This window comes from Canis lupus, chromosome 32 (genome assembly GCF_011100685.1).
Source record: "Canis lupus familiaris isolate Mischka breed German Shepherd chromosome 32, alternate assembly UU_Cfam_GSD_1.0, whole genome shotgun sequence".
NCBI classification, from domain to species: Eukaryota; Metazoa; Chordata; class Mammalia; order Carnivora; family Canidae; genus Canis; species Canis lupus.
Genome location: NC_049253.1, coordinates 20,430,143 through 20,453,001, shown reverse-complemented (window position 1 = coordinate 20,453,001; position 22,859 = coordinate 20,430,143). Strand labels below are relative to the sequence as shown.

The 22,859-nt window shown below is 35.3% G+C and overlaps 1 long non-coding RNA gene across 1 annotated transcript in view; it reads right to left on the bottom strand.

Moving 5' to 3' along the window:
* Positions 1-1,916: 1,916 nt before the first annotated feature.
* The window catches only part of LOC119867154, a 43,297-nt gene continuing 22,354 nt past the window's right edge, over positions 1,917-22,859 (bottom strand). Inside the window, exon 3 of the long non-coding RNA XR_005382543.1 lies at positions 1,917-2,017. This is a non-coding gene — a long non-coding RNA (uncharacterized LOC119867154). The remainder of the gene's footprint in view (positions 2,018-22,859) is intronic.

The window sequence follows — 22,859 nt, the reverse complement described above, 5'->3', positions numbered from 1 at the left end:
AAGTTGATTGCTAAATGTTCTGATATTTTACAAGTTAATTGTGAAACCATTGGTAGCTTTAAATTGGGCTTGGTAGGACTAGTTACACCATGGAAATTGATAAATACAACACATCAGCATCCACTGATGCTGGACTCCATTTTAGAAGGACTTTAGAAGGACTAAAAGGACTCCATTTTAGAAAGGCTCCATCTCTGCTGTTCCTTCTGCTAGACCCCATCTACTCACATTCCATATTTTGACTCTGAATAAGCCAAGAAGCTATGTTCCCACTTCAAGGAGGAAGCAAGAAAGTTAATCATTCTCTGAATTTTGTCCTAGGCCCCAAACCCCTGATAATACCCTAGTGCTATATCCTAAACATGTTCCAGGACATTTGCTTCAAACAAACCTTAGCTGAAACTGGTATCAAACACCCCTAACTTCCTCAATCTATTAAATAACACCTATTGTTCACCTGACACTTGCGTTTCATTGAACCCTACTATGAGTTCCTGAAGGAACACATACCCTAGACTCTTTCCCAACGTAAACACTTAGCTCTAAGCAATGATGCGACTCATTCTTCCTTCTTCTCTGAGTGTCCCAGACAATCCATCTGCTGCTATTCTCTGTCACTCATGCTATTCAATAAACCCTGTTTTCATGCTCTCTGGCTCACATTTGATTTTTATCCTATGTGAAGCCAAGAATCCTCTTGGCTGGTCCTGTGGGACCTTGCCTAGGTTCTCAGACTCAGCCTGTCTGCATCACCACCATGATGGAAAGAGAGATACCTAGCATACTAGTGATAGCCATGTGGACTTATGTACTTTAGTAAAGACACTTGAGTATAAGAGGATTAGTGTAGATACTGGCTACTCCTAAGATGATTAACACAGAAGCTTTCAGAAAGGTGATGAACAGCAGGAGGACACAGAACACAATGCAAGAAAAAATATGCATACAAGTGGCTCAAAAATACACTTTAACAACTTGTGATCATCAGTACCCATCCAAAGATAGGAAACTGCCTTTAAATACCACCATGCTTAATCGTCTTAATTAAATGTTGCACAAAATTGCATGTAATTTAACCAAATTTTACTAAATTTCTCTCCCCACCCCCAAACAATTCTCTTAGTGGTATTCTACAGCCCAGATTTCAAAAAATCTTTTTAGGTGTTCTTAAAGCAAAATCAACCTGAACGTTCTAGACATCACTGCCTCAGGCTTTTGCAAACAGTAGCCTAAATACATATCTGAGAAAATTTAGTTTTGTATTGAGCGGACAGTAGTAGCAAGATACATAACCAATACAGATTTGAAATTAGAGTTAGCATTTATACACTGGTTATTATGTATCCCAAGTATTAACATACTAAATGTTCATAAGAGCCTGTGAAGTAACTACTGCCATTTTACAGATGAAAAGCAAAAACAAACAAACAAAAAATGAAAGCCTAAGTCACAGGGAATTTAATTATCTTGTTAATATTTCATAGCAGCAAATTTGGACTAAGCTATAAACCCAGGTTGGCTCCAAAAGGTAAGAACTTCACCATTATACCAATGCTCTTCATGGAACCATGATGTTTGTGACATTCAGAAGTTCTACTGTTTAAGAATGTTCCAATTCAATTGTTCCTTTTACTAGAATGCAATGTGTATTATATTATTTTTTAAATAAGCAATATTAGTTTATATGTAGGGATTTTGACATTTTTATCAATTGCTATGATTATTATACTCCCCTGTATAAATGTAAATTTACTCTAATTCAGTCTCATTTAATAGATGGTTAAGAATTTACTAGAAACTACACACTCTACTGAGAATTACGAAAAACAGAAAAGCAGTATGAAGCAGTGTATCAGTAAGTAACATGATATCTGCATCAGGCTTCATTACAATAGAAGTTGAAGGCCAGCACTTACTCACTTATAAACTGGAACAAGTTAAAATACAATAAAGTGTTTCCTCCAAGAAAGTTCGTACAAGAGACAATATTATATCTACATGCAATCCATAAAGATTCCTAGAGAAAAAAAAAATAAGACAAAATAATTAAACATTAGCAAAACAAATAAGAAATAAAACATCACTTTGACATAGTGTGTTACTATATAATTACATAAAGGTGAATAAAAAATTATGACAATACTCAAAAGACTTTTTAAGGAAAGTTGATACTGAGGGAAAAAGAAAAAAAATCTAGACTAGATAAGAAATGAAGGAAACATTACACAGAATCTTGAATGAAAAAGAGAGGTGTATAATGTAAGAAGAAAGCAGAGCTATAATACAAAGCTGGGGAAACGAGGGAGACTTGAAATTAAAATTCAAGAAGTGCCAGTATTTCTTTCGGTGGGCTGAGGCAACCGAACTAAAAGTACTGATAATTCTCAGGGTAGACAAACAAAAAAACATAATTTATATTCAGTGAAAAAAAATGTTTGAGTTAAATTGATGAAAATATATTTTGAAAGTATATTTGGACATTAGATTGCCTTTAATGATTGTTTTTACTACATTAACTTTAATTTGAATTAAAATAATAACAAAAGGATCCCTGGGTGGCTCAGCAGTATAGCACCTGTCTTCTGCCCAGGGCGTGATCCTGGAGTCCCTGTCGGTCTCCCTGCTTGGAGCCTGCTTCTCCCTCTGCCTGTGTCTCTGCACACCCCCACCCCCCGCCCCGTGTCTCTCATGAATAAATAAATAAAATCTTTTAAAAAATAAATAAAAAATAAAATAACAAAATGATTGAATCTAAAGTATTATAAGATCGGTTTCCTAATTTGTATTCATGTTAAGGAATGATTAAAGAGATACTAGGCCTTCAGAAGATGAAGAAAGAAAGCAGGACCCATGGTGTCACCTTGAGGAAGAAATTAACTCAGAAAAGAAATGATGGAATTGAGGTGTAGCAAAGTATTTTCCAATGAACAATGGATCCAATACTTTTTGAAAGTCCAGAAATATACACATGAGAATAAGGCCAAAATGCAATGTATGGGAAGAGAAATTCTAGAGGAATCAAGCAATTTTCATGACAGAATGGATGCTTTTTTGATCCTGTAAGGACATTTATTGACAAATTGTTAATAAAAAGCACTGATAAAATCCTGAAGCCTATTATCAAATTGAATTTTATTTATTTTCAGTCATATATACACAGTGATTAGGCTAATGGCATAATGTATTTGTAGAGGAAGCAACTCTAACCATTGGAACATATAAAACCTGAAATTTCAAAGGCTTAACAAAAATTTGTATCTTATATGTCCAATCTAATGTAGGTCATCAAACTTCCTCTACTTTGTAGTTACACCTTCTGTAATGCTTGGCTTCCAGAGTCACCACAGTAAAGAATGTCTGATCTGGGTGACTCAGCAGTTGAGCATCTGCCTCTGGCTCAGGGTGTGATCTGGGGATTCTAGGATGGAGTCCCACATCCGGCTCCTTGCATGGAGCCTGTTTCTCCTCCCTTTCCCTGTGTCTCTGCCTCTCTCTGTGTGTCTCTCATGAAAAATAAATAAAATCTTTTAAAAAAAATAAGGTCCAGGCCAAGAAACAGTACACATAACTGTCCACATCTTACTGGCCAAAACTCAATTTCAATGACACAACCTAACAGCAAGGAAAGCAGACTTTTCTTATGTGCCCAGGAAGAGAATAAGTGACAAACAGCATTACTTCTGCCAACATATATTATTAAGATATAAGACACAATAATCAATTTATGCTTGGAACACATTCTGCTTTCACTACTTGTGACTCAAAGAGAAAATCAAGAAATGGGATAAACTGGAAAAAATAATCAACAGTGTCTTCACTATGAATCTAAAAGATCCCCGAGGAGAACAGAATCTGGTTAATGGGTGATGAGCCAGTCTTTACAGAGAGGAGAATGCTATTAACATAAAACACACACACCCCACCCCACACAAACGTATGTACATACACAGACGCGTGTGTGGGTTGTGTGCGTGTGTGTGTTAGGCTCTGTGTCCCTGTACCAATCTACATGCACAACTGGCCTCTCTTAAGACTTACCAAGAGGCCATCTGATGTAGAATTACCTGATTATTTTAGGATAAAAGTATACCATAAGAAATAACTTGATATCCTTTCTAAGATTCTTCGAAATTTGTCTCTAATCTGCATTCAGTTTTGCCACCTACTGCTTAGTTCTTATACCTAGCCCTCTCATGTTCCTAAAACCTTTATTATACAAAGAGATTTACCCTCAGGACAATGCATTCATAAATCTGAATACTCATGGCCATCACTTTTTCCAGAAAAAAAAAAAAAAAAAAAAGCCTAATGTAATTACTAGGTTTCCTACTCTTTAGAAGAGAGAGAGGTAGTCAACAAACCTATAGTTGTATTTGTATGTTTTACTGAGAGGGAAGGAGACAAAAAGGGAGAAGGAGGGAGGAGGGAAAGAGGAAGGGAAAGAGCTGACTGACTTAGATCAGACAACTTTATCCCCATAATAATTGAACCATGGATGGACACATTATCCAAAGAGGCCAATTTGGGTCACGCCTGGAAATTTTCTGAAACAACCAAGAAAGATGTAGTTTCTCTCAGTTTGCCGTTCTGGGATGATGTAAGACAGTAGACAGAGAAAGCTCTTGTTTCATGATATACAGAAAACTTCAAAATGAATTCAACAAAGGTAAGTAAAATAGCTGAGAGAAGGGCAAAGAGAGAAAGAAGGGAGAAGATTCAGGGGGAAAGAGAGAGAACCTGAATCCTATGTTCTGCCATGACTGAAGCCATTCCTAAACTTTCAATTATTGAGCTAATAAATTCCTACATGCTACCTCAGCAATTCACATAAAGGGTTTTATATATATATTTATATATATATATATATATATATACACACACACACATATATATATATTAGATGCATATAATATATATATATAATAGATGCATATCTATTTAAGCATAAAACATTTTAAAAGTTTACAAGAGAAAGATGTACATAAGCAGAAACAAACAGCGAAACAAAACAAATTTTATATATATATAAAACAAATTATACATATATAATATATAATAGATGCATATATATATAATAGATGCATATCTATTTAAGAATAAAACTTTTTAAAAGTTTACAAGAGAAAGATGTACATAAGCAGAAACAGCAAAACAAAACAAATCTTAAAAAGAAATATTTTGGGATCCGTGGGTGGCGCAGCAGTTTAGCGCCTGCCTTTGGCCAGGGCGCGATCCTGGAGACCCGGGATCGAATCCCACGTCGGGCTCCTGGTGCATGGAGCCTGCTTCTCTTTCTGCCTATGTCTCTGCCTCTCTCTCTCTCTCTGTGTGACTATCATAAATAAATAAAAATTAAAAATAAATAAATAAATAAAAAGAAATATTTTAAGATGTTTCTTATGTGAAGTAGCACTTAAAATGCTTTGTATTTATACAGTCCTTTGTACTTAAATTTTTTCCTATAAATTATTTAAGCTTAATATAATCATATAATTGTTATTATCGTCACACTCTACAAGAAGCAAACTCATGACTCACAGAAGGAAAATGATTTGCCCAAGGTCATGTAATAAGAAATTGAGCAATAATTCAAGCCAATGTCCTCATTTCCACTGTGTGAATACAAAATGTTCATCTTAGAGAACTGTGAACTCTAAGTTAAACATAATAACATACAGTCAAGAGAATTTACTTCCACCTCAAAAACTAATTATAGAGAAGTCATCTTAGTTGCCTTGGTCTGAGTTCACTTGAAAGAAGAGCCTGAGATAAGGACTTGGATACAGGTATTTAATCGGGGAAGGGATCCCAGAGGGCTGGAATGAAGGAGAAGAGAAAAAGACATAGGGAAAGAAAAAATAATACAGGAGAAATTATTGTTCTTGTCATCAATGTGGGCATCTGGTGCTCAACCCCACTTGGGATCACCTGATAGTTGTTATTGTAGGTACTCAAAACTTGTGCCTGAAGGATTGGAAGTTGCAGCTTTTATCTATCAACCCTGAATTCCTGCTAGTGGCCACACCTTTGCCTGCATGACCACCTCCACCAGCTCTTTGATAGCACACCGGCAAGTGGGCCAAGAGTACTTGTCCCTGCTACTTAGAGAAAAACTTGAGGCAGAGTTGGGAAAGCCTCAGCATGCTAGTGAAGAGCCCTCACAGGTACAGCAGGAGTCAGAGGTGAGATACAGGGATGCAGGACAAGACATCAACATCTGCTACAGTCTTTCCCATAATGGACTGGCATTAAAATCAATGTGCTATCATTACTCTGAGATCTGATATACACCTGGTAACTACAGAGAGAAAGCACAATGGAAAAGTCTATACCAGCTATCACAGAAAATAGATAACATATTTTTCCTCCTTATCAATTAAAGTTCAGCATACATCTCTTCAAAACAGTTTGCAGTTTCCAAGAGATTCAATCTCCAGCTTGAATGGTAAATAGAGCTATTCATAAGCAAAGAATGAAAATGAGTAAGAAAAGGATCAAATTATTATATATAAATATAAATATGTTTTATTTCTGTCTTTAATCAGAAGTTCTAGCAGATATCACCACTACAAATGACTAAAATACCTCACAGACTAAACTTTTAGCATCTATATCTGGAGAACTTATTTTGGACAGTAGAAAATATAAATATATCTGAAGAGAAATACAAGGATTTATCACATTTTATGTTTATTAAATATAAAATAAATTATTTAACCATAAATTTAAATTATGTACAGAATAAAATTTATATAGTTTCAGAAGAAATTTGGATGTAGAAACTTTTCTATTTAAAATATTCTATTTTCTTTATGAAAGTCTTCATAAGCATCAATACTTTCACAATATTTTTAATATTTGCAAAAAAGTCAGGACAAAACAGAGATTTCTAATGGGTAAGTCATTTATCAGTAGTTAAAACATTTTCTGATATGATGTTAAGCATGCCAGTTACTCAAATTTCCATTCTTTACTGAATTATGCTCTTCTAGTCCTCAGGAGTTAATGTTCAAGATCACATAATAACAACTAGAAATCATTTAGACACACTTCCTATGATAATTTAACTTGAAATAAATTAAGCTAAGCAAATCAGTGGAAAACTATTAAATGCACTAGCATTTAAAATGTTACAAAATTTTTAATCAAAATACTGGAAATGAGATTGATGTTATGAATGTTTTCTACCAAAGTACAAAAGCCTCACACAAAGATTATAAATCTAAAAATAAGAAGATTCAGGGAATTTCCAATATATTCAAGTATATCTGTATAAGTATTATTCATATATGTTTTTTAAATATAAATTAACTCTATGGAGGTATAATTTATATTCAACAAAATATACCCATTTTGAATGCACAGTTTGACAAGTTTTGACAAATGTATTCCAGTAACTACAACCATAGTCAGATATAAGAACATTTTTATGACCTCAAAAAAGTTCCCTTATATCCTCAGCTAGTCAGCTTCACACCATCACAACATGACTGGCTCCAGGCTACCACTCTTATATATTTTTTTGTCACTGTAGATTATCTTTGCCTGATGAAAAATTGTATACAAATAGAGTTTTATGTATTATATTTTTTGTTTGGCTGATGTAAGACCCCGAACATAGAATAAAATTAGACTGGGAATCACTATCCTCCTCACTGAAGAATGACATAGAGTATGGAATCTCCCCTAGGGAATGGCAGGTTCCTTGTTCCAAATTTTCACTTGGTAGATCTCCCTTCCACTTGGGAAGACTCTGAAAAAAAATAAAGTTTGCTTCTAAATTATTATAGTTTCTACTTCCTTTTAGTCCTTGTTTTAAAATCTGTCAAAATCTAGACATTATTCTTTTTGGGATAGACAGTACTTTGATTCATCTATGCACAATGAACAAAACACTTCATAGCATCAACAGGCAAAACTGATCAAAGGGTATCACATAACAATGTATTTCCTGTCAAAACTCAAACAACATCCTAATGCTACCTGCACAGATTTCAGTTCTCTACCTGAAGAGAGGAAATTTCAGTTTCGTCAGGGGATCCTGAACTCTGAGCAATAGTTGCTTGATGATGATGATCAGAAAAAAGGAAAAGGGGGCTGAATGAAGGTGCAAAAAGTGGGAAAGTAGTAATCTAAACTTTTTAGATTTTGCTGTGGTCAAGGGTTTGGGTCTCCACCTACCCCCAAATCTGCTGAGTTATATCCTTGCAAATTCTCATTTTACATTTTGTGTGACTATTTTTTCCTTAATCTAGTAGAGAGGGATACATATATAGAAAGGGCAAGTCATCTGGGTTTCTACAAGTAAATTTTAAATATGAAATCTGCCTATGTTATTTATTTATTCTCCCTCACTGAAAACATGTAAATGTCTTAGGGGAAAGGTTATGGTTAACTTTGAAATATCTTATTTATGAGTGATATTTATAATCTTAGCATCCTCTATTCCCATAGAAAAGGAAAAATCATTATGGGATTAGGATTATGGAATTTCAAGACAATTTGGAGAGGACACCCAGGTTTTCTAATAATAATCTATATGGTGATTCATGCAAGGTGAATACCTTGTCTTAATACCTAAGGACTCCTCCAGAACTTTGTTAGATTTTATTTTTTAGGGTATTTCTCCAAATTGTTATATATGTAATAATTGAAATCTCCAAGTCTTAAGAAAATCTGATGAATTCTGTCATTGTCATTTACTTTGAAGATCTCTATCCCTATTCATCTTGACCTTGCTCTTCCTCTTCTGAAAACACCTACTATTTCCCCCACTTAGCTCCTCTCTTTATCTCCTCTTTTCAATGCAACACAAGGTCATTGTTAAAGTCCCATGAGCATATAGTTAGGCACAGAAAAATGTGTAGAAGAGAACAGAGGAGAAATTGGAGTCATTGGCATGCATGAAGATTAAAACAGCTTGCATACTCAGGGAGATGGAGAAGAAATAAAGATGAAGAATAGAGAAAACTGGGAAAAGTCATGTAGCCAATTGAAAGATCATTAGAAAAGTGGTAGCAGTGAAGATTGGTGAGATATATGGTACCAGATCTTGGATATCTATCACTGCCAGGCTAAGGAGTTGGATATAAATCTATAGATAATTGACAGTTGAACCTTTTTGAGCAAGAAGGGAGTGTGAAAAATACCAAGCTTTGTTTTAGAGAGATTAATCTAGAAGATACCTGTAACATGGATTTTATATGTGTAGACTTTCTTATATGGCTATCTAATGTACCCTAAAATGCTTCAGTTGAGTGTGTTATGTGGATGTATGTGTGTATAAGTTCACTTTCATCGATAGTTTAAGAGCAGTTGATTAATTTGAATGATCCCAATCAGGGACACCTACTCCAAAATTTATTGGTCAGCTACCTGGAGTTCAAATCCTAGAAATGACTATAAGGTCTTCCATTATCTTTAGCTCCAACCACTGTAGTGGATTTGTTAACTAATACAAAAGATGTCAGATGTTAAGAATAGTTTTGCATTGGTGAAATGTATCAAAGTATCTTGATTTGTCAAGCAGGTTATACTTTTTAGAACAGTACCCTAGGCCCAATACTATTGATTCAACCATCGGTTCAGACATTTAACAAGAGACTCAATCACTGTATTCCAACCAGGACAACTAAATTCTGCTCCTAGAAGATTGTCACATAAGCTTTGAGTTAACCTTTTGTGTGGATTCTCACCAGAATGCCTAAAAGAAAAATGAGATAATAAGAAAAACTTATGACTGTTTTGACTATTATGACTTTTTTAAAAGAGATTTTATTTATTTATTCATGAGAGACACGGAGAGAGAGAGAGGCAGAGACACAGGCAGAGGGAGAAGCAGGCTCCATGCAGGGATCCTGATGGGGACTTGATCCCAGGACTCCAAGATCACACCCTGGGCCAGAGGCAGGCGCTAAACTGCTGAGCCACTCAGGGATCCCCACCATCATGACTGTTTTGTCACTGTCTCCTAAAAGATGTTTCCATAAGTAGCAGTAATCTGATACTCATCTTTATCATATTTACTTGCAGGTGTAGCATTTTAAAAAAAGCAAACTTGTGGCTCTCACTTAACTATCAGAGATGACTGATATCTATTTCTAAAAACAAAAACATCAAAGAAACATTGATAATTGTGAATGGCCACATTGGCTTGGGCCAGCATGCAACATATTGAAGATGTAAGGCCAATTTTGAAAACACGTGAACAGTATCTCTGTGAGGGAATGATGGTGAACTAGTCCTATTTGGGAACAGAAATATTTGGAAAAGGCTCAAGTCAAAGTCTCTGCAAATTTTAAACCAAAGAAACTTAACCTCAGATTCCACTAAACTTTCCAATTTAAGAAATAAATTTTATTCAATAATATCAAAATAAGGACATTATAAAATGTAAAACATATGAATCTCAAATTTTATTAATTTTGATTAAAATAATAAGAATTAGTAAGAAAGTAGACTGGAAGAATAAAGTAATTAAACAGAAAGAAAGAAGACAGAATTTAAAAGACTGCCAGTGGTTTATCTAGAGGCAAATACTACAGCCCTTTGGAAGAGTATCTGGCAGTGTGGGATGATGGAACTTCACTGTGTTATAGAAACACAGCTGCACATCCTGTTCTGTATAAAATGCTATGCTAGGGTGACAGATTGCACGTAGGTGCAGTGTGTACTCAGTTTGTTCTAATAAAGGACAATTTTATGTTTTGCCATTTCTAACATAGTTTAGCCCATTCTGAAAATTACTCTCTCTCCTCTCCAAGGAACAGCAAGAGAATTTTGGACTGCAATATTTTCCTTAAGAAAAAATAAATATGCAATTGTAGATTTAGAAGAAAGGAAGGTAAATATGTATCTCACTCTATATGTTCATCACTCAATAATCCTTTTCCCCAAATTTTGACTGGCTTTATGGTAAGCAGAATAAAAACTACTTATACAAGATGATTCCAAAAATATGAAAAAAAAAACCCTCTTCCATGCAAAGCATTTCAAAAATACTTAACATTATTACCATGTTTTGAGATGAAGAAATTAGCTGAAACTATATAGTTTAGCATATAAAATTCTGCCTGGAGCATAGTAGGTATCAGTGAATCAATCATGTTAAATTTAAATGTACATATTGGAGCAAGAAGTAGAGTAAAAGGTAATCAGCTCCTATTTACAAATCAATACAGATTAATTTATTGCATTAGCAACAGTTTCTTCTTATGAGAATTAGTTTGAAGGAAAGAAAAGCAAGGTGGAGTATATCTGAACCCTGTACAATTCCCTAGTAGTGGCAAAGTGGACAGGTGGACTCAGGGAACTGTCAAAAAGCCAATGGTTATGACCCAACTTCACTAATATCAAGTCTGAATTATCATAATACTAGAAAACATTGCAAATGTTTACATATATATATTAATTCTTACTTACAGAAGGAAATAAAATGCATGACTGGCAACCAACTTGCTTAAGTCCTCCTAATTATTTTTCAAATATTCCTATTCTAGTTAGTTATTGAAGGTTAATATAAATTCAATTTTAGTCTTTAATTTTTGTTTATCTTTTAGCTTCCTGTTGATAGGAATACAGCAATTCAGTTCAGAAGTCATAGTTAATTTTTTGCAAGTTGGATCTGGCAAATCTGCTCTGGATTTTATATAAAGATAAGAAACATTTTTATATCTCTAGTTCTAGAATAAAAACTTTGGCACGATAGACATTCACTCAATAAAGACAAATTTTAAGGTGATGGTATCTTTTTCTCTTGCAACTATAGAACAAAGAAATGACATATTTCCAAAACAAGGGCATTTAAACATGCCATAATACTGTAAATATGAGCAAAAATATATATATATACATATATACATATGTGTATGTGTTATACATAAATATAATTTTGCAATTAATAGCATATTTACATAATGAAAAACATAAGAGACTTCAGTAAGAGCAGTGATCCCTGAAAGATGAAAAGCAAACAAGCTGAGTCCTACAAAAAACTTACTGCCTAGGAAAGTGTCCAGGCTGCAGGACAGACAGAAGGGACCCAAAAAGAGCCAAGCAGTCTCCCTATATGGAGAAAAAGAAATATGGCTAGAAGTCACAGAGCAAAGGAACACAGGGGATAGAGGTAGAGAGAGAACTTGAGACATCTTCAGAAGCTCTCCCTCAAGTATTCAGCCATACACTGCTGCAGAAATGCAAGGAAACTGAGACTAAGAAGAGGGCTGCCCCCAAAAGCTTCCAGTAGTTAATTCTCAACTGGGGCAATTTTTTCTCCTGAGGATACATTTGGTAATACCTCCAGATATCTTTGCTGTCATAAGCTGTGGGGAGGGTGCTACTGCCATCAAGCAGGGGTCAAAGATGCTGCTAAACATGCTGCAGTGCATGGGAGATTCATGGGAGATAATTCACAGTTGTGAATTAGCAGCACCAAGGTTGAGAAACTCTGTTTTGAAGAAAACAAGTATGGAGGGCTCACAGAGGGCTGGAATATACTCATACATTTTCTGCAGAAAACCTCATGATTCACAGACCTTCAAATAGAATAGTGAGCAATGAGATAAATGGACCCAAGATTAGATACCGACCTAGTCTCATCTAACAAAACATAAAGCACCTGCCAACAAAATTTTAAACTATTTCCAAGTAACTTAACCACAGTGTAAGACAAATCTCAGTAATATTTTCAGACATACAAAACATCCAACACATGACAAGATAAAATGTACCATATATGAATCCAAAATAAATTACCAAGCATTCAAAGAAATAAAAATATATGACTCATGAAGAAGAGAAAAATAATTAATCAAAACTGTCTCAGAAATGACATAGCTGATAGAATTTACAGTTCAAGCATTAAAATGATTACTACAAATGAATTCCGTATATTCAAAAAACTAAAGACTGACATATTAAGTAGACATGATGATGTAAATTAAAAAAAAAAAAAAGACCCAAACTGAACTTCTAGAAATGAGAATAACAGTTTGATATAAAAATTATACTAGAAGGGATTAAAAAAGAGACCTTGTAGGAGAAAAAAAAAGTGAATTTGAAGACTTAGTAATAAAAATCACTGGAAATGAAACACATAGAAAATATTACTTTAAAAAAAATTAAAAGAACATGAGTTGAACTGTGGGAAAATTTTATGAGGCCAAATATTTTTTAATTGGAGACTCCAAAGGAGAGGAGGAGATACTGTGAGAACTGAGAAACAACAACAGCAACAAACCTGAAAACATAATGGTCAAAATGTTTGAAATCTGATGAAAAATAAAACTTCATATACCCAAAAATCTCTACAAACTCCAAGCAAAAAAAGAAAGTTACACTAAGGCATATCATCATCGAATTGCTTAAAACCAATGATAAAGACAGAAATCTTAAAAGCAGCCAGAGACAATGATCTATTATATACAAAAGAAACAAGATAAGGATGATAGAGGAGTTCCCATCATAAATCATGTAAGATAGAAGTAGAAAACACACTTAAAATACTAAAAGAATTAGGTGGCCTGGATGGCTCATTTAGTTAAGCATGCCTTTGGCTCAGGTCATGGGATTGAGCCCTGCAGTGGACTTTCTGCTCAGCAGGGAGCCTATTTCTCCCTCTGCCCCTAGTGCTTGCCCTCTTGCTCTCTCTCACTCTCTCTGTCTCTCTCAAATAAAATAAATAAATAAATACAGTACTAAAAGAAAAGTACAGTCAACATAGAATTTTACCCAGAGAATATAACTTTTAAAATTGAGCGTGAAATAAAGGCTAAATGCTTAATAATAAATCTGACAAAAAGTGTGCAAGGCCTGTGCACTGAAAACTACAAAACATTACTGTGAGAAATCAAGAGGATCTAAATAAATTGAGATAGATATTCATTTATCAGAAGTACTAATATTGTTAAGATGTATTTATCTTTCCCAATTTCATCTATAGACCAATGTAATTTCAATCAAATTCTGATCATAGGTTTTGTATAAATTGACAAGATCCTTCTAAAATATAAATGTAAGAAGTACCTAAAAGTACAAAGTATCTAACATAACCAAAATAAAAATAAATAAATAAGTACTTAAAATAAGAAGACTGAAGGACTAACTGATTTCTAAAATTATTATAAAGCTATAAATTATTACAATGCAGGTAGTGTGGTACTGGCATCAAAATACACAAGCAGATCAATAGTACAGAATAGAAAATCTAGAAATAGATTCCAAAATTTGTGAACAACTGATTTTTGACAAAGGTGCAAAAGCAATTCAGTAGAGAAATCACAGTTTTTCTAATAATAAATGGTACTGAAAATTGGATAGCCCTAAAAAAAAATAATTACAATCCATACCTTATACTATAAATAGTTCATAAACATAAAATATAAAACTTACAGAATTAAACATAGAAAAAAAAACCTCAGTGATCATGAGTAGGAAATGATTTCTTTTCTTTTTTTTTAAGATTATATTTATTTATTCATTAGAGACACAGAGAGTGAGAGACATAGGCAGAGGGAGAAACAGCCTCCCTGGCAGGGAGCCCGATGCGGAGTTCTGGGACTCCAGGATCACACCCTGAGCCAAAGGCAAATGCTCAACCACTGAGCCACCCAGGTGCCCCGGAAATGATTTAAGAATAGCAACATAGCAACAAAAGCATGATTCATAAAATAAAATATTGGTATGTTGGACTACATAGATGTAAGAACTTCTCTGTAAAAGACACCATCAGAAGATTGCAAAAACAAGCTACAGACTAGGAGAAACATACTTGCAAAGCATATATCTGATAGAAGATTTGTGTACAGAATGTATAAATAGCAGTCATAACTCAATAATAAAAGTTTAATTAAAAATGCACAGAAGACTTGAACAGACTTCATGAAAGAAGATACATGAGTGTATCAAATTAGCCCGTGAATAGATCTCTCCTATCAGTGTGTCAGTAACCATTAAGGAAATGAAACATTAGGGATCCCTGGGTGGCACAGCGGTTTGGCGCCTGCCTTTGGCCCAGGGCGGGATCCTGGAGATCCGGGATCGAATCCCACGTCAGGCTCCCAGTGTATGGAGCCTGCTTCTCCCTCTGCCTGTGTCTCTGTCTCTCTGTCTCTCTGTCTCTCTGTGTGTGTGTGTGTGTGTGTGTGACTATCATAAAAAAAAAAAAAAAAGAAACATTAAAGCCACAAGGAGATAGCTTCACATTCCTGTTATGAGGCCTATAATACCAAAGACTAATAATACAAAGTAGTGGTGAGGAAAGTGGTGAAAGTGGAACTAGTTCCATTGTTGATGGAAATAGTACCACCACTTTGGAAAACAGTTTGGCAGTTTCCTAAAATTATAAACACATACCTACTGTATTACCCAGCCATTAGCTGTAGGTAGTTTCCCAGGGAAATTAAACATATTTCCATGCAAAGACTTGCATACAAATATGATAGCAAGTTATTTATAATACCCTCAACTGGAAATGACCCAGATATCCATCAACAGGTGCATCAATAAACAAATTGTGGTATTTGTTTCAATGGTATTGTCTTCAATGGAAATCTATTCAGCAATAAAATGGAATAAACAAGTTATATAACTGACAACATGAATGATTTCAAAACAATTATGCTGAGTGAAAGAAGCCAGACAAAAACCAGTACTAACTATACCTTCTTCTAGAATTCTAAAAAATACAAGCTAACCTATATGTTAAAAAAGCAAAACAGTTATTTTCTGCGGACGAGGAATGGGTAAAAAGGGTTAGGAGAGGGGATCACAGAGCAGCAAGAGGAAACTGGGGGGAGAGTGAGGAGTATATTCACTTTCATTGTGATTTTATACACACACATGTTTTACAGTTAAAACATGTGAAGTTTATTGTATATCAATTAATCATCTCAATAAAACTGTTGTAAAAAAACAACCTTCAGCTTCTGTGAGATAATTACATAAACCTGTAGAATTTACTATGCAGGCATCCTGCTATATAGCTCATATTCCTTTCAAACTTATAGAAAAGAATGAATTAAGAATAAAATTACATGGCAAAAAGTCAAAGGATGTAGTTTAAAATAATTTCTTTTTGCTCTTGAAAGAAACCACAAACACTGAACAACAGAATAACAGTTCCTAGAATATTACTGAGTTCAAAATCACAGGAAATAATATAAGAGAGAAACATTAACTCTAACTGCAAATTGATCAGTGAATAGAAAAGCAGAATCAGGAAATGGTAAATTTCTTAACATGTCCCTTTTTTCTGCTCTTGAAGTGAAGATTGCCTAAGTACAAACTGAAAAAAAAAGAAATATTTTCTACTGCTAGGAAAATTTTAACATAGTCATTTAGAAGTAACTAAGGAAGGGGTTGGAAAGAAATTAAATGCTTGAATCTATTCAGAGGGCTCTCTATAAGTAGCAAATACCCACAGGTCCTAAAGAGCTTCAAACACAATGTGACCTGCCTTATAAATGCCCAAATAGTGAAGGAAAGGTCCTAGACCATTGGTGAATTTTTGTGCAACAAAATGAAGATTATTCGTGAAGAAACTAATGGAAGACACCATGGAATTGCTACAAATAAAATATCTAGATGAATTTATAAAGCACTCTAAGTGCTTTAAGCCAGGGGTTGGGGGACTGAGGTCTTATTCACTGTTTTTGTTTTTCGGGGGGTTTTGTTAGCCAATGCCAAACACATATATACTAGTAGTACTCAACAAATTTTGGCTAGAATATGTGGTTCATTTTTATTTATTTATCTTTAATTTGTAAATCTTAGCAGAGGCCAGGTTTTACCAAATCAAGGTCTTATATCAGGCAATACTGGTATAATAGTAATAATAATAATAAATCTCTCTTCTCTAGCAGCATATTTCTGATCTTCCATAAGTGAGAGTAACAAACTGAATACAGGACAGCATAAGAGAAACCAAATACAACAGAGATATCACCAAGACAACCAGAATAGAGAGGTTCATTAAGACAGAGGCTAAAAGGCTTAGAGTTAAAGCATGACAGAAAAGCAATAAAGTCATAGAGAGGGCCAATAACCTCCAAATTAGTAAATCAATCTGATGCAAAGATTCAAAAGGCCCTTCATAAATCCAAGGTGTTACACTACTGAGAATAGCAATAATACATAGCAAGGGAATAATGCAATAGTTAAAAGTAGTCAGATAGGAAGCTGGGAGATCTTGGTAATACATGGTAGTGGAATTGTGAAAGCACAAGGCATAGCAAAGAAATTGTGGAAATAGAAGATTTGATGAAAGGTTGCCCAGAAGACAAGGGGACTGAAAGTTTGGTAAGGAGAGTAGAGGATATCAGTCTGGGCACCACTTTTTAGGGATATCGGGGGTAGGGCACACACATGTATTAGCTGAGGGTTAAAGTTGATTAAGACCGAAGTAAATGAGTTTTATTTTTACCATTGAAACATATGTAAATATGAATTGCCTTGATGCAGAAAGAAAAAAACATGTAGGTAGCCAGAAGCTGAGGAGACCAGAATTCTGATCATTTCAACATATCTCCTGTACCTAATGCAGCCATAAAATGGTTCTTCATCACACCTTATAATAGTTTCCTAGAGCTGTCATAACAAATTACCAAGACCTGGGTGACTTCAAATGAGAAATTTATTTTCTCACAATCCTGGAGTTCACAAGCACAAAAATTAAGCTGTTGGCAGGACCACTCTGGTTTCAGAGGCTCCAGGGGAGGACATGTTTCTTGTCTCATCCAGCTTCTGGTGGCTGCAGGCATTCTGTGACCATATCACTCTAATCCCTACCTCCAGGGTCATTCTCTGTGTTCCTCTCTGACTCTTCTCCTTCTCTGAGTTTTCTCCTCCATGTGTCTGTTTTATAAAGGATACATGTGGCTGCATTTACGGCTCACCCAGATCATCCAGGATAATCTCCTCTCAAGAAATATTAAGCAATACTCATTCTTTTGCTATATTATGTGTGTGATACTCCTAAATTCTGGAAATTATGACCTTTCTTTTGTGGGAACTACTATTCAACCCAGTACATACCAACTCTCTGAAAAAAATGTGTGTGTGTGTGTGTGTGTGTGTGTGTGTATGGTATGTAGCCATAATTTACAAATAACAATAAAATACATAATACTTTTTATTGTAAATTCCATTGATTTTCATGAAATGTTTTCACTGATCTTTGCTGAATTCTTGTATCCATAGCCAAACTACCATTTCAATTAGCAAAGAATGTTGGTTAACATTTTAGTTTATATTAATAAGATGAGGGTAAAATAATGAAGACAAATGTGAGAACTTTATTCATTCACCAATGCAGTGAGCAAATTTCTGCTGAACTGACAGATTTTTAATTCTCAAAGGGTATTTCCTCACGTATTTTTATTCTAGTCACAATGTAACAGCTACAGGAAGCACATCTTTGAAGTTTAATCATTTTCTCCATCAAGTTCTTAAGTCCAGACAATTAACAAAACAATAAGTCAAGTCCTGATTTGTAGCATTTACTGGATTTCAGTAAGTATTTCAACATTTGGTGTAAATATTCCTATCATGACTGAACTCAAACTGCTAATGTGAAAGCATTAAAAGAATTGGAAAGAAATATTTGGTAGCACATAATTATACAGTACATTCTCCATTTAGATACCATAAAGACCTCAAGAATATACATAATAGTACAATACACTAAAATAATTAAGAAGTTATAAAGTTTGATTTGTTTTCAATGTAATTTTAATTTTAAGTTTTAATTTTCATTTTCAATAATGGCTACATCTAACAACTGATTTGCAATATTCCTGAAAATTTAAGTTGACTCTCACTAATTATTATGAGCTGGTTTCAACATATTACAATGTAACATGATGAGAAAGAATCAGAAGAAATGTTTTCAAATCTTTACATCGTTTACACTGAAGTTAATCAAAGGTTACCACTTAGTCAGAGCAGGTACATCTTAAAATCTTTCAATCTTTTCCAGGACTATTGATACAACTCCCACTCAGGGCTGGCCCCAAGGAAAAACACTAACTTTTATATTAAAGGTCTCAATAATTCAATTATAATAAGCAGAACAAGAAGCCAACTTTCCTGCTCTACATTTTGAAAAGTTTCAGCTGTGCCTACTGATGAGTCTCCAGGTGAATTTCCTGAGAGAGCTTACTGATGAATTCTAATTATGCCTAATTCCATATTCACCAACAAATTCAGTTTTATTGTGTGGCATTAGGCAAGTCACTTCCTTTTTCCTAGCAGTTTCTTAATCTACAAAATGTGGATGTCCTACCTCACAAGAGTGTAGTAAAGTATAACAAATTAAAAAATATTACATATCCAAAATGCAATTGCACCATTAAAAACAGTAATTAAGAAAATTAGTAGGAAACTATGACAACTCCTTTGGAACCGAGCCATTAATTTTTAAATAAGGAAAGAAGAAACATAAAGGAACAGCCTCATCATGATCTTTTATAACCTCTCTTTTGGGAGAAAGGGATCATGCAACAGTTACTCTCTCACAGAGGAAAATAGAGAAAGGCATGTGACCCCAGCCTGTTTCTATTATGCTAGCATCTGCAATCATTAGGTTCAAGTGGCATTTTAAAAAATTATTTTCTGCAAAAGAGTCCCAAGGAAACAATAATTATCATTTAATGGGATTCACAGTGGCACAATAAATATCACTGCTCTTCCCCACCTGAGTTCTGAACCAATTGAGAAAGGCAGATGGGCACCAAAATATCTTCTTTATTACTGGTTATGGAAAATGTGGCTTTTATTGGAGAGTAAGTGGGCTTTCCTAGAATGAACACTACAATAAAACAGACTTACTATGACAAAGGTAAAAGGGGATCACTACATACTCTGTCCTAAAATGAGGCCCTTGATAACTTAGAACATGTGGGATTTAGACAGGGTATGTACTTCCTGAGAGAGGAGAGACAGAGAGAGAGAGACCCCTCATACCTAGTTTCTCCTTCTAAGTTTGCCCATCAGGTAGTCCCTCCTCTTCATTGGGGGATAAAGGCACAGAAAATCCCAGGATGTTATGCCAAAGAACCTCCCTCTACAGGAAGGAACCTTCAGGAGTAGAGAAAGCACATCTTTCCCGACCTTATCTCACAATCACTCAAAATTATTGGTGCAGGAAAAAAGAGAGAGGTAAGAGTATCACCCAGCAAAGTATTTGGGATAAAGGAAGAATCACCTCTAATGAAGGCCAGACTCAGTACTAGATGCACAGAGAAGACAAGCAACTTAAGTAGGGTCACACAGCCAGCAGTGGCATATGACTGGATGACATGCTCTTTCGATGCAGAAATTATACCTTATTAACTATTTAATAACAGTAGCTAAATAATAGCTTGACACACTATAAACATTTGTGGAAGGAAAAAAAGGGAGGAAACAAGGATAGAAACTCAAACCCAGATTTGAATGGATCCTCTTACCACTCTTCATTGCTCAGTGTGATATTATAGCTGGGATTTGATGACCTCTGAAATCTTATTACTAAGGAAGGAGCTACTTTTGAATGATCATATTCTTATCCTTAAGAAGAGTAATTCTCTCTAAGGGCAAGGTGCTCAGTGTTCCAACTAGCTCAGATATTATAGTGGCTGCATGTTGAGATGATATATAATCTCATGGGTCCTCAAACCAGACTGAAAAAAAAATGAATTACACCTAATACATAATGGTGTTTATAATCATACTTAAGATCAGCATGTTCTGCCATAAATAATAGTGTAACTACAAGCTTTCATTAGCATATTTTAGGCATCCTTTTTTCAACAATATACAAGACTAGGGTTCTCATTCTTTTGCTGTTTGTTAAAGGTTGTTCGTACAACATTGACAAACATTGATATATGGGATTTATCCCTTTAACTCATATATTCAAGAGATGATTCTCCATCATCTCCATAGCTGTATAAGCAAACAATAAATACTGTTAAAGAATCACATGCAGGTGTGCTTCGTGGCTCAGTTGGCTAAGCGTCTGATTGTTGGTTTCCGCTCAGGGCATGATTCTCATGAGTCCATGCTCAGCTTGGAGTCTGCTTGAGATTCTCTCCTCTCCCTCTGCCCCTGCTCATGGTGCCTCTCTCTTAAATAAATAAATAAATAAATAAATAAATAAATAAATAAATAAATCAATCTTTAAAAAAATCACAGGCAATCTGTTGATCAAAAAAATTCAGGCAAGCAGAAAAGTCAATCCTGGAGCTCAAGTAGTTTTCTCCTATTCACATTTTCTGGGATTAAGGGGTATCTACTTACAAAGAAAAACTAAACCCTTGGTATGTATAATGAGTTATATAAATATTTAAGTAAAATATCAAAGTGCTTTATATTAGAGAAACAGATACCAAATCCTCTTAAACTTCCATAATTGGTAAATGTGAATCCTTTTTTGAAGTTTCTCACATAGATGTGCTATTAGGCCTGCATTTTACTTTTTTTTTTTAAGATTATTTATTTATTTATTCATGAGAGACGCAGAGAGAGAGAGGCAGAGACATAGGCAGTGGGAGAAGCAGGCTCCCTGCAGGGAGCCCGATGCAGGACTCAATCCCTGGACCTGTGATCATGACCTGAGCCAAAGGCAGGTGCTCAACCACTGAGCCACCCAGGTGTCCCCAGACCTGCATTTTCAAGTCTACTCTGTTAATGAGTAGCAGCACTACCTTAGGCAGACAGTAGTTCTTACCTGGGTCTCAGTTACAGATTTTGATTGTAAGGATATTAATCGTGAACATGGTTACATGAAGACTGAGGCCCGGACTGACTGACCTCTTATCTTTAATAGCCTTAAAATATTGTGATCTATGATTAAGTGTAAAAAGTTGCAATTTCAGACAAGTGGAGTCCAAGGCAGTTAAGTGGAAAAATTGCTGTTCTCATCTTACTGCCCTCCTGTCCCCACAGCAGCTTCAGAAGTGGGGCTACCTGGCCCTGATTAGCATGTCAGCTGAGTCAGCATCTGCTGCAGTGATATGGAGGCTTATGCCTACACGAGCCCTGATCTTCTGTGCAGGCAAGACCATCCCCTTCAGTGCAGTAACACTCCACAGTCAGGCCTGCATTTCAGTTCTGCCTTCATAAAACTTATTCAAATCCTATTTAGTCTGTCAATCCCACCTCCTCAGTAACAGTTTCTCATTCCTGCTGTAATAAATCGCCACAAATTTAGTGACCTAAAACATCACAGATTTATTCTTTTTAGTTCTTTAAGAAGTTCCACATGGATGTCTGTACTAAAATCAAGATATTAACAGAGCTGTGTACCTTGATGGAGGTTCCGGAGGAGTAATCTCATCTAAAGGCCAGGACACCCTCAGCCCTTGGCTCATTCACACCCTCTCCTCAAGTTAGCTGCATCACAGCTCCCTGGCTCCTCTTCCATTGTCAGACTGCCCTCTAACCACAGCCAGGACAGATTCTCCATTTTAAGGATCCATGTGATTAGATTAAGTCCACCTGGATAATTAAGGATAATCTCCTCATCTCAAAGGCCCTGCTCTTAATCACATCTGCAAGGTCCTTTTTGTCATTGTATTGGTCCAGCTTCTCCAAAGAAACAGAGCCAATGGGATGTGGTATGTATGTATGTATGTGTGTGTGTGTGTGTGTGTGTGTGTGTGTGTGTGACAGAGAGACTGAGGAAGAACAAGGGAGAAACAGACTTATTTTAGGAAATTGGATAATACAATTGTGTGAACTGGCAAGCCTAAATTCTGCAGGATACATGGGCAGGCTGAAAACACAGGGAAGAGCTGATGCTGGACCTTGACTCCAAAGGCAATCGGAAGGGAGAATTCCCTCTTCCTCAAGGAACTTCCATCTCTTTTCTCTTTAGACCT